At 38.5% G+C, this 12,041-nt stretch overlaps 1 protein-coding gene across 2 annotated transcripts in view; it reads right to left on the bottom strand.

The window, feature by feature from the left end:
- CTNNA2 (catenin alpha 2) overlaps positions 1-12,041 on the bottom strand; it is a 519,842-nt gene that overhangs the window by 298,017 nt on the left and 209,784 nt on the right. The gene's annotated exons all lie outside the window — the stretch shown is intronic.

Raw genomic sequence — 12,041 nt, 5'->3', positions numbered from 1 at the left:
CAAAAAGTTAAAATGCTGTCTACAATCTACTCACTTTAACAGATGGGCTGTTTGTAGTACAGAAGAGGGGAAGGAAGGAAATGAATTACATCAAAGCACAAACCACAGTGTTCGTGTGACCGGCTGTTCGGTGGCGCACAGAGCCCCAGATAACATACACATCACTCCTGCTCAGGTTCTAGAATATTCAGTATTTTTCAGAACAAATTTGCCACTATTTCTGGGATATGATTCTATGGGGAAAAGAATCACACGGAACTTCTGCTCTTCTGCTGTCAACGGTTTTCATGCACAAAGAGGAACATACAGCCCTGCACTTTCAGTCCCTAACTGACCTAGTAGCTAATATCTAATACCTAGTTGTAACTATTTTTTTTTTAATTTACATCTTCTAATAACTCATAGATTAAAGATCAGTGATTCAAAGTAACTAGTTTACTTACGGCTCATTTTTAGGAGTAAGGTAAAATAAAATTAAAATGTCAGCATGCCTTTTTTTAGACTCTGCAGTTTAAATGCAAAATACGTCTTAGCTGGTGATGGTTGTGCTCCTTCCAAGAGCCACATCCACTGTGGTATCCAAGCTCCATGCACTCTAAAACCCATTTGTGCATCCTAAGAATTACTTCCATGATTCCAACACACTCTATCACACAGAGGTACCTTCAGGAATGCCAGCTTTTCTGCAAGCTCTTGTTGCACCCCCTGCAAAGTCTCATCACTCACATTACACCCCACTACTATGGTATTCAGATTCACCATATTTGGGAGAGTCTGTGAGTCCATCTCAGAGCTCTCCTTACCACCGCTGCCTCAGCCTCCTTACTCATCTCATGGGCTCTGCACGCGCACACTTCCTGGTTTTCCCAAAGTGGAATAGGAAGGGGGACCTGCAGAAGAGGCTCAAAAACACCTAAAAGGATTACAGGTCAAATGCCTTCCAAAAAAAGGAAATTCAGAGGTGCCTAGTATCTGGAACAAGCATCATTTGCAGAAGAAAAATAAAGTTTTGTGACATTACAAGTGGGGACAGAGAATGCAGGTGTCAAGGGCATAAGACCTTTATTCTTGGCAAATACAAACCACCTTGGGAATGCTCCATAAATAACCTCAGGCAAGAGACATGCCAGCACACTTGTACTAAAAATAACATTTTCAGAGCCCTGACATCCTTTGACAATTTAGGAACTACCCAATTTCATTTCTGAGGCTGCCTTAAAGTACTCTAAAACTGACATGTTAAAGGAAACATAACAGCCTCCAACACACCTCTGTAAATCACAGTAAGCCACCACTTGATATAACACAACCGGAACTAGGTGTTAGTCTTGGTGAGCATTAAGAAATGCTCCGAAAGAAAACTTCAGAGTTTGCTTATTCTGATAACATTCATGTCTTTTGCATGCGTCTAACTTCTTTCTCATAGCTTCAAAAGTTCATTTTAAAGCGGATCATCAACTGAGAACTTCAGAAATATTATGATATTTCTTGAGCTACTTAACATCTCACCACACAAGGTGATAAATTCAAAGCCACAATAATATAAGTAACTATGATTTAAAATTGTCCAAGATTAAAAAATGTCCAAGAACATTGAATCATATCTACTATAATAACAAAAGCAGTTTTGTTTTTCCAAAGCTGTTTTCTTCTTTCAAAGCATAGCCTCAAAGTACAAAATAGCACTGGGTCACTCTCCAGCCTTTCATACAGTGCTGCATGCTGCTGTCAGACTATCAACAAACTGTATGGGAAGAACATTATAATGCTTAAAAAAAGTAGTTTAAGGAAAGCCTAGGATGGTGTCTGTTTTATGCAGACCCTGTTCCAGAAAAAACAGCCCATGACAGCTTTTTTCCCAGGTTTTAACTTACCTCATTAATGAGAAAAGTTTGACTAATTGGAAAGTCAAACTTCCCACTCACCTTGCTTTACCTATTGCCTTTCTAATTAATTTCTAGATTTTCACAACGTTTCTATTTGCATTACTTAAAATGGCAAAATGATGTCTGTTATTGGACAAGTGTCTTCCTTAATATACCATATGATGTGATATCTCGTAGTTTGACAATGTTTAACAAGAAAAGATCTGCTCATTTCTGCAAATCCCTGTTGTCCAAGACCTTGATTAGACAAAATGTTGCTGTGAAATTCAGCGATCTAATTAGCCTGTTTGATTATTTGAAATAAAATGAAGTCTCCAAAATTATTAAATCACCATGTACTTTTCCATCATATTAATTTGCTGTAAGTAAAGAAAACCTGAATACTTCTGAGTGCACAAAAAGAATGAAAAATCTGTGAATAATTTGTCCAAGTTAAATCACCAGTGAAAACTTGTAATGAGGGCAGTTCATACCCTATTTAAGGCAACAGGTAAACGGAGATTCCTGTCACATGAGGACTGAAGCCTGGGACACCTCTACCCTCAGCTCTTTACTCTTCCACCTCACAGAGAGGGCCAGTGAAAACATCTTGGACATGGAAAGCCTACAGAAGTACCTGCAGTCCTTCCTCTTTACCTCTTACTCCTGCCTGTTCTTCTCGTGATAGCTTTTCTCTGATGGAGATACCATCATCTTGTTAAAATTTTAATTTCTAACTTTTAAAAGCATAGTCTTTACTCTGTTCAGAAAGAGTCATGTGCATGGCATACCATTAAGTGTTTATTGCCAATGAACTCTCTTCGCTGATTTCTTATCTTCGTGATGGGTGGAACTCCACCACGTAGTCACTCATGGGGAGGTTTTATCCCTTGAGCTCATCTGCTTAGCAACCACATAACACCGCAGGAAAATCCATTTACAGAATGGAATATTTCCTTTTTTAACAAGAGGGGGACAAAGGATGGTACGTTCAGCATAATCCCATTTTGCTATTCCATATTAAAATTCTGTTGGACTCCCTCCTACTCATGATTAATCCCATTATTCTTCAATCAATTTGGGAAGACCAGCAACTCATTTTACACCACCGTAATTATTTCTAAGATGCTAGCAAAACCAAATTACCCTAATAGATTACAAATTAACATATGATGGCTCACATTACAGTCTTTTTCTCTAAAAAATGTACACATGGATTAAGGAAATCTAAGGAACGCTGCAAATGAATCTAGGCAAAATGGAAAGAACACATGTCAAATCTGCAAACTTATTTTCCCCATCATCACATCCCATTAAACAGCTAGCTGTAACTTTATTACTCTTTCTCATTTTTTCCCCAAGTATCTGCTTCTTATTTTGATCCCTTGTTTGTTGTTAAAATGGCAGTAATGTTTTACAGAAATAGCCTAAAATTAAGGCATTGTGCTTATTGCTGCAAGTTTTCAATTCTTTCCTCGATATCCTTTTCCAACATTACAACGAAACCTCCTGAAAATCCAATTTCAAGAGTAATTAGCAAATTGTATTAAATACAAATTAAACTGATCCACCCTGATTTGTCAATATTATTCAGCTGTAGCTAACTGTCAGGCAAAGGTCACTCAAAGATAATAAACTGTGTAACATCAGCATAAACTTGTCATGTTGTATTTCAGTGCTGCTGTTAGTGACTGTGAATACCAAAGTAGATACCCTCTGTGGATGCTCACCACTCCAGCCTAGTACCATTTTCTTCTAACAGCAAAGGCAATTCTAAGAAAAAAACCCCCCCAACAAACAAACTACCAAATGCTTGGCTGAAAACAAGCTCTGTATAGATTTGGATTTGACCTCATTCTTTTCAGTTCTGTGAAGATGCAAAGCAATTCTCTAACTGTCCACCTAAGGTTAATAAGCTGTGCTGCATGACTTACCAGAACATCTTTCTTCAAAGATATTATTCAGTTAAATATGAGCACTGCCTCCACATTTTTTAAAATCAACTTATTAAATAGCACCAAGTTACTAAACATTATATAAAAAAAATCATAGGTTAAAAAGATAATGATATACACATTGTAAGACCAAAATGACAAAACAAAAGACATATTTGACGGCTTAGCATCTCTTGAGAAACTAGTAGATGCACCAGTTCAGGTTCTAAACAAAGAAAATGGTCATTAAGTCACCAAAAAGGGAAAGGGAGAGACCATTATTTTGTAATTTGGCCACTAATCAATAAATTAGGAGATCTAAAATAGGATAATCAGGTAGGGCATTTAAAATGAACAACAATAATTACTATTTCATACAATACCTAATTAATTTCAGAAACTCATTGTTGCAGGGAAGCTCAAACATATGAGTGGGTTCAATAAGTCTTTAGCAAAATGAGTGGATTATAGGTCCACTGATGGCTATTAAAACAGTGATTCAGATGCTAATTTCAGCTCAGGAAGTTTCTAAATCACAGCTGCGTGGAAGTTTGGAGAATATAGCAGGGAAAAGCTCACCCCACGCTTTCCTCGTTCCTTGCACTCTTTGCTATGAATCTGCTACCAGCCAGTAACAACACCAGAACAGCAAGCTAAAGGTCTGCTGTGTGACCCACTATGACAGCTCTACCATGGCCTCGCTTTTTCTTTTTTTTTCCCCCCAAATCTCATTTCTCTCTTCGTAACTTTTTTTTTTTTTGTGTATTTTTTTCATTTTAAAAATAAAAGAAAAATATTGAGCCCTTTGTCTTCTAATAGCTGGCAACAAATGAAAACAATACTTTGTATGACTCTCTCTCTTTAAAAAAAAAATCTTGTTTGAGTTTTGTTTTCACCTTTAGCCACCAGCAAATATTTTCTGCTTAATTTGACATGTGGACACAGTCTTAAATATTTCCCAGATGTGGTTCCCAATTTTCAAACACAGGTTTGCTTATTTCTTTGGGATGGTCCTGGCTCACGTGGTGATGTATGCAAGTAGACAGATTTTATCATTTTCCAAATATTACTTTTATGATCTTCTAAGTAGGAACGAAGGTTTCAAGAATAAAGGTCACAGACACACAATAAAAAGTTATCAAAAAGAAAGTTTTTTCTCCCATGAATAGCAGTGAAAACTAGATCTAAACCCAAAAGTTCCACTGTCATTTTCCACCCTAACGGTCCTTTTCAAAGCTATCTTGTGTCTATGTTATTTTACCAACTTTGACATTAAGTTCATAGTGATTCTGACAATTACTATCACTTTTATATTCATTGTGCAGTAGTATAATGCTGACTGACAAATCATAATAATATACTAAAAAAAATCCAATCACCACCACCATTTCAGCCTATAAATAAATATTGTTGTATCTAATATAAGTGGTAATAATGACTTTCCAGTCTGTGTGAGAGAATTCTATTACCTTCCAATTATATTCTGACTCATTTTAATTTTATTTATATACTGAATGTTGGGTAGCCTATAGTAATAAGTGCACCCTAAAATTCACTCCAGTGTAATTAAACTTTGCAGTGAAAAAGAATGACACACAAGGCCTTCATTATAATATATGAGATGGCAATTTCTTTTTGAATGTTTGAATTGACAATATCTGCTCGTGGTGCTGGTAAAAGTTCTCACAAAATCTCATTCATTTAATGAATTAAACTACTGCATGACAAACACTTTTTAAAGACAATACAACAATCAAAATGAAAAGCACTACAAGTAAATTTTTATCATCATAAAACTTCAGTACTTTGTTAGTATGATTAAATCCGCTGGTTAAGACGGAAAAATAATTATCCATCAATCAAAAGTGGTTTCTTTTTTCTGCATGCATACTCCCATGACAAAGTAGAGTATTTCATTTAATTTTGGAGAAGATTACCACCTACCAGAAGAGGGATATAAAATGCAGTAAATCAAATTATGAGCAAAAACACTGACTTTTTCTTTTTAGTATTTTCATTTTTTATTTTAGTTTTGTAGTGACAGCTTTTTAAAATATAATCATGTTATTTGAACATACAAGAAACAACACCTGGCACTTAGAATTCCATACTATTTGTGAATTCTTTTGAAAATAACAATGATTTAATTAATGGGCATAAGGTGGAAACTACTAGTCATAACATGACAGCAAAGAGAAAAATGTTTAACCAGAGGAACAGAGTTATGATACGTGACTCTAAAGCTGGCATGGGGTGGAGATTCATCCACCCAGATGTCTCTTTATAGACAAAACTCCATAGAAAAACAATTTAGGAACCAAGAGTGACTCTACCTCTGCGTTGTAGGACTGTGCCTCTGTTGATTCCTGTTTACTGCACTTTGGTTTATACCACGACGTGGTCTTCAGGTATATAGACTAGACTCATCCAGATAAAACTAAACCAGGTGGTGTGATTCAGGAGTTCCAGCCACTGAGAGGTGTTCATGCCACAAGTTCAGACCAGACCTAGCTCATCACAAACCCTTCTGAAATGGGTACAATGTAGATTCAGGTTCTCAGCACCAACCTCTTTGTTTTACAGATACACTCCTTTTTCTACAGGTCCACTACTATCAAACAAATTTCCACTACCTTTTTCTCAGCTTTGACACCAGAGTCTTGCTTTAGAGTAATGTGAATTTTATTTTGCAGTTTGGTGCAGTAAAATTGTGAAATTGTTGCCAAGGGAAGCCAGTTCTATCACTTTTTTAGTGCTGTGACTTTGTCACTTCAAATGCACAAGGAAGTTCTTTGGTTTTGGTACAATCTTATCAGTCATTTTTTCAGACTAAATCTTGAGATTGGCAAGATAGCACTTTGAGACCTTACACTTTCAATAAGGTTGAAGTTGATTTATACTAGTAAAACTACATAGAGAAGTTAACTCTCATTCTATATATAAGAATTTAGCTGACAAAAATTCAAAAATATGAGTAACAGATTTACCAAAGTGTGTTAAATTATTATCCCAATGCTCAACAAATAATTGTACGCTGCTTAATACCAACAAAACATACACATTGCTTCAAAAATTTTAAAGTATTAGAGACAAAATTATATTATTTTACCATTATGGAAGTTCTGCACCATTCTACTGTTTGATCACAGACAGCTCAGTTTGTCTTCTATGCCCTCCTGCCCATTCCATGATGTCTCAATTTGTGATTACCCTTAAGGTCCAATACAACATGTCCTTTTCTTTTTCATTGATTCTTTCATCAACTTTTGGGGAATTTACACATAATAAAGGAAAGCAGAAAACCTGATAGCACTGAAAGAAGCAGACAAAGCAAACTGACTAAAGAGAGTCTTCCTTAGACCTTTAACTTAGAAGAAAGGCACTTTCAAAGCATATACCTTTAGTGATGGATGCTTTCTATACTGGGGAGAAGTAAATTGAGAGAAACCAAAGAATGAAAGAGGCCCAGTGCAAAAGATGAAGAATGGGAGATTTAAAAGAAAAAAAGTCAAAAAAAAAAAGTCCACGCAAAAAAATCAATAATATACATCAGGTTTTGAAAATAACAGGGGAAAGAAAATAAGCAGGAAACAAACAAAACAAGATGTTTCAGTGAAGAAAAGAACTCAGCTAAACATGCCATTTAAAATGTGCAGTACATACAAATAATAAAGCATGTACCCTGATCTTTGAACAGTTTCAAAAATAACTTAAAAGCCACTTGAATGGGTTACAAGTTGCACTTGTGAAATTTGAAGCTTCATTTTGAAGACTAAGCAAAGACAAAAGCTAAATCTGTTGAAATGCATTACTTGCCCACTACTTCTGCAACACTGTAATGGTGCTTACTCTGTATTCCTGCATGCAACATTGAATTCATCAGTCTGCTGCCAGGTTTTCATTCCATATTGTATATTATTGAAGTGTAAAACTGCTGAATGTGTTCCAGCATGATTTTAATCATATTATAGAAAATGTTCCAAGCTGATGTAATCAAATGCCTTTAATTATGGCAATCAAATGTATTAGCAGTTTACTATTGCCAACCCATAGTCAATACACAAAACTCAGCCTGAACTACAGCATGGAATACCAGGTTCCACTATTTATACATGACTTAGTTCAACCTGAAATGTCTCTTTCGGTTTAGGTACAAATATTTGCATAGAATCATAGAATAACAGGTTTGAAGGGACCTCAAGGAGCATCTGGTCCAACCTTTCTTGACAAAAGCACAGTCTAGATAAGTCGGCCCAGCACCCTGTCCAGCTGAATCTTAAAAGTGTCCAATTGTGGGGAATCCACCACTTCCCTGCGGAGATTATTCCATCGCTGATGCTCTCATTGTGAAAATTTTTCCTCTTGTGTCCAATAGAAATCTCACCAGGAGTAACTCATAGCCATTACCTCTCGATTTTTCCATGTGACTCCTTGTAAAAAGGGAGTCTCCACCTTCTTTGTAGCCACCCTTTAAATACTGGAACATGGTGATAAGGTCTCCCCTAAGCCTTCTTGTCTCAAGGCTGAACAAACCCAGTTCTCTCAGCCTTTCCTCATAGGGCAGGCTTCCCAGTCCTTTGATCATCTTAGTGGCCCTTCTCCGGACCCTCTCCAGCCTGCCCACATCTCTTGTGTATAGCAGGGACCAAAACTGAACACAGTATTCCAGGAGTGGCCTGACAAGCGCTGAGTAGAGTGGGATGATGACTCCTTTATCTCTGCTGGTGATACCCTTGTTAATGCAATGTTGGCTTTCTTTGCCACAGCAGCACACTGCTCACTCAGAGAACTCGGTGAAGTGAGCTTGTGGTACACCGGGACCCACAGATCCCTTTCTACAGAGCTGTTTCCCAGCCGGGCAGATCCCAGCCTGTGCTGGGATCAACCAAGGGGTCAACCACACCAACCAAGCAGGTTACTTTGCCATAGAAGGCGATCAGGGCTGTCAAGCAAGATTTGCCCTTGGAGAATCTCTGCTGGCTTTTCACAATCACCTGCTTCATTTGATTTCTGATAGCCCCCAGGAGGATTCATCCCATAACCTTCCCAGGGACTGAAGTAAGACTGACGGGCCTGTAATTTCCTGGATCCTCCTTTAAGCCCTTCTTGTAGATGGGGGTGACACTAGCCTTCTTCCAGTCTTCTGGGATGTCCCCTGATCTCTGTGACTTCTCAAAGATTACGCAGAACAGCCTCGCCACAACAGCAGCCAGCTCTCCAAACACCCTTGAGGGGATATTGTCAGGGCCCATTGATTTGTAGGGGTCAAGCTCCTGTAACAGTTCACATACCAACTCTTCCTTCACTGGCAGTGGGTCTGTGTTTGCATCAACCTGGACTGTTGTTCCCAAGGCCTGGGGCCCAACAGTGCTGGTAAAGACAGAGGTGAAGAAAGTGTTGAGAACATCTGCCTTTCCAGCGTTGTTGGTGACTAATTCACCTCTCCTGTTTAACAGTGGGCCAATACTTTCCTTCTGTTTCTGCTTCTTGTTTACGTACCTGAAGAACCCTTTCTTGCAGTTTTTGAAATCTCTGGCCGATTTCAATTCGAGCTGAGCTTTTACATTTCTAACTGCATCTCTGCATACTCTGGCAATGCTCTTGTAGTTCTCAACAGATCTTTATCCACTTTTCCATCTCTGCTACATTTCTCTTTTGGTTTTCAGCAGACACAGAAGCTCACAGTTAAGCCAAGGGGTCTCTTGCTCCACCTACTTCCCTTACCTTTAAAGAAGATGAACTGGTTTTGTGCTTCCAGGAGAGTGTTCTTGAAAAACTCACAGCACTCACTAGGTCCTTTATCCTCCATGGAAGCTTCCCACAGAATCCCTCGCAACTGACCTCTGAGAGAGCTGAAGTTTGTTCTTCTACAAACTAAAATCTTTGTCCTACTACTAAACTTTATCATGCCCAGCAGGATCCCAAACTCCACAATATTGTGATCACTGCAGCCAAGGCTACCACTAACGGAGATATTACAAAGCAGGTTTTCTTGGTTTGTGATTGGCAAGTCCAGCAGTGCCTCATTCCCGGTTAGCACTCTAACATATGTATGAGGAAGCAGTCCTCTACGCATTCCAGGAACCTGATGGATGATATGTGAGCTGCTGTATTGTTCTTCCAACAGATGTCTGGGTAGTTGATGTTACCCAAAAGAACAAGGTTCTGTTAATGCAAAGCTTGCTTAAGTGACCCAAATATCACTTCATCGGCCTTATCATCTTGGTTTGGAGGTTGGTAGCAGATGTCTACTGTAAGATCCCCGTTGGAGACAATCCCTCTGATCTTGACCCACAGGCATTTGAGAAGGCTCCCACAGTTGCCAATATAAATTCAAGGTTCTCCTTAACATAGAGTGCAACTCCTCCTCCTCTTCTTCCCTGCCTGTCTTTATGAAACAGCCTATAACCAGCCATCACGATCCTCTAGTCATGTGAGTTGTCCCAGCATGTTTCAGTTATTTGTATGATATCATAACTTTCTGACTGGACACAGTCAGGCAGTTCCTCCTATTAGTTCCCCAGGCTGCGTGCATTGGTTTACATACATTTGAGATGGTTGATCTTCTGGTTCTTATCTTGGGAGGCAGCCAAGGAACACTGGTTGCTGCTCTGGTTGGCCTGGCTTATTCCGCAGTTGGTTGCAATGGCGTCAGTGTTGCCGCTTTGGATCCAACCCCACAAGTCCTTCAGTGTAAAGCATGCTCAGCTCACCAAGCTGGCCAGTGTGCTTCCAAAGATTTCCTTGCCTATTCTAGGCAGGTGTATCCCATCCATCCAGTCTCTCTTTACTAATTACTTTAGAAAAAAACTACTTTAATGGAAATGTAGACATTATATAATTTTCATGAAAAAAAAGACAGATAATTTAATGGAAAATTCACAAAACAAAGGTATTTATCACAGATTCCCATTATGGACAGGGGAAAGCAACCCTGGAGAGGAATGTGCCAAAACTTTTGAAGCACATGCAGAGCCAGGCGCCTCCTCACACTCTGGGCAAACCTCCAGTAGCTAAATCCACCCTGTCAACTCAAACTGAGTTCAGCTGATGTCCAGATAAAGCCTAAGGTATTGCTAAACTAAGGTTGCCCAGAGAGACTGTGGAATGTCCACCCTTGGGGACAGCATGAGAGGACAAGGCCCTGATCAACCTAATCTAATATTGAAGGTAGCTTTTCTTTGAGCAGATTTGAACCAGATAGCATCCACTGGTTACTTCCATCCAAAATTATTCTCTGATTCCGTATTAGTGCAGTAATTGTTGTTCTATGTGCTAATGTTGAGGGAAAAAAATGTTATTCTGCTATTGAGAAGATAATTCACAGTGAGAATTTCTAAGAAAGCATTAAGTTTCCTTGTTAAGTACATTAAGTTTAATTATTTAAATAAGTCATAATTTCTTACTAATCAGACAATCTTTGCAGCACAATACAACAAGAGGCTGCCACAGTTACACGAGTGAATCAGTTTGAGGGGGCTGTGCGAGTTGTCATGATATAAGGAATTCTATTTAGGGAAATAATTATCCACACATGATGAAAATGATCAATCACCTCAAAGTTAGTAACAAATGTGCAGTGTTATATGGCTCATTAGTATCCATGATGCAGATACACAAAACAGAAAGTTTCATTGTCACTGTTACAAGCACTGCAATCCATTTTTGCTTGACTGAAACAGATAGGAGTTCTGCAGAAGAAGAAAACAACCTCTTCTTTTATCCCGAAATAGTGTCAGGAGTTAGGATTCTTGCACTGTTGCAAGGCTATAAAAGGAAAAGCATCCTCACCTGTGATACACTCAGAATATCTGGCAGTATCGTGAAGGTAACTGCCCCCTTAGCTACCATGAAATAATAGACATGTTTGGCAGGACAACTCAAAATGTATGGATGACATAAGCAATGGAATATTCACAATAGGATAAGATCAGCAAGCTCCTCTGAGGACCTAGTGCTGGGTAATTTTAGCATTTCAAAGGAAGGAATGGGATTCATTGAAAATACTAACACGAAAGACTGCGTCATTGACAGGGACTCACTCATTGACAAAGTTTTTAAAATACTTTCCCCAACTGCATTATGCTCTGAAGTTGCACAGTTTGGAGAACCATAGGTCAGGAAGAGGACTCAATTTAAACAGACTGGGACAAATTCGGCACCTGAATATAGAAATAGCAAGGTTACTAGTTGCAGGAGCAGCATTTATTTCTCTTCTTAGCACAGCCAAACTCTTGTCTTT

This window comes from Chroicocephalus ridibundus, chromosome 5, assembly GCF_963924245.1.
Source record: "Chroicocephalus ridibundus chromosome 5, bChrRid1.1, whole genome shotgun sequence".
Lineage (NCBI taxonomy): Eukaryota > Metazoa > Chordata > Aves > Charadriiformes > Laridae > Chroicocephalus > Chroicocephalus ridibundus.
This window is presented reverse-complemented; position numbering and strand designations above follow the sequence as displayed.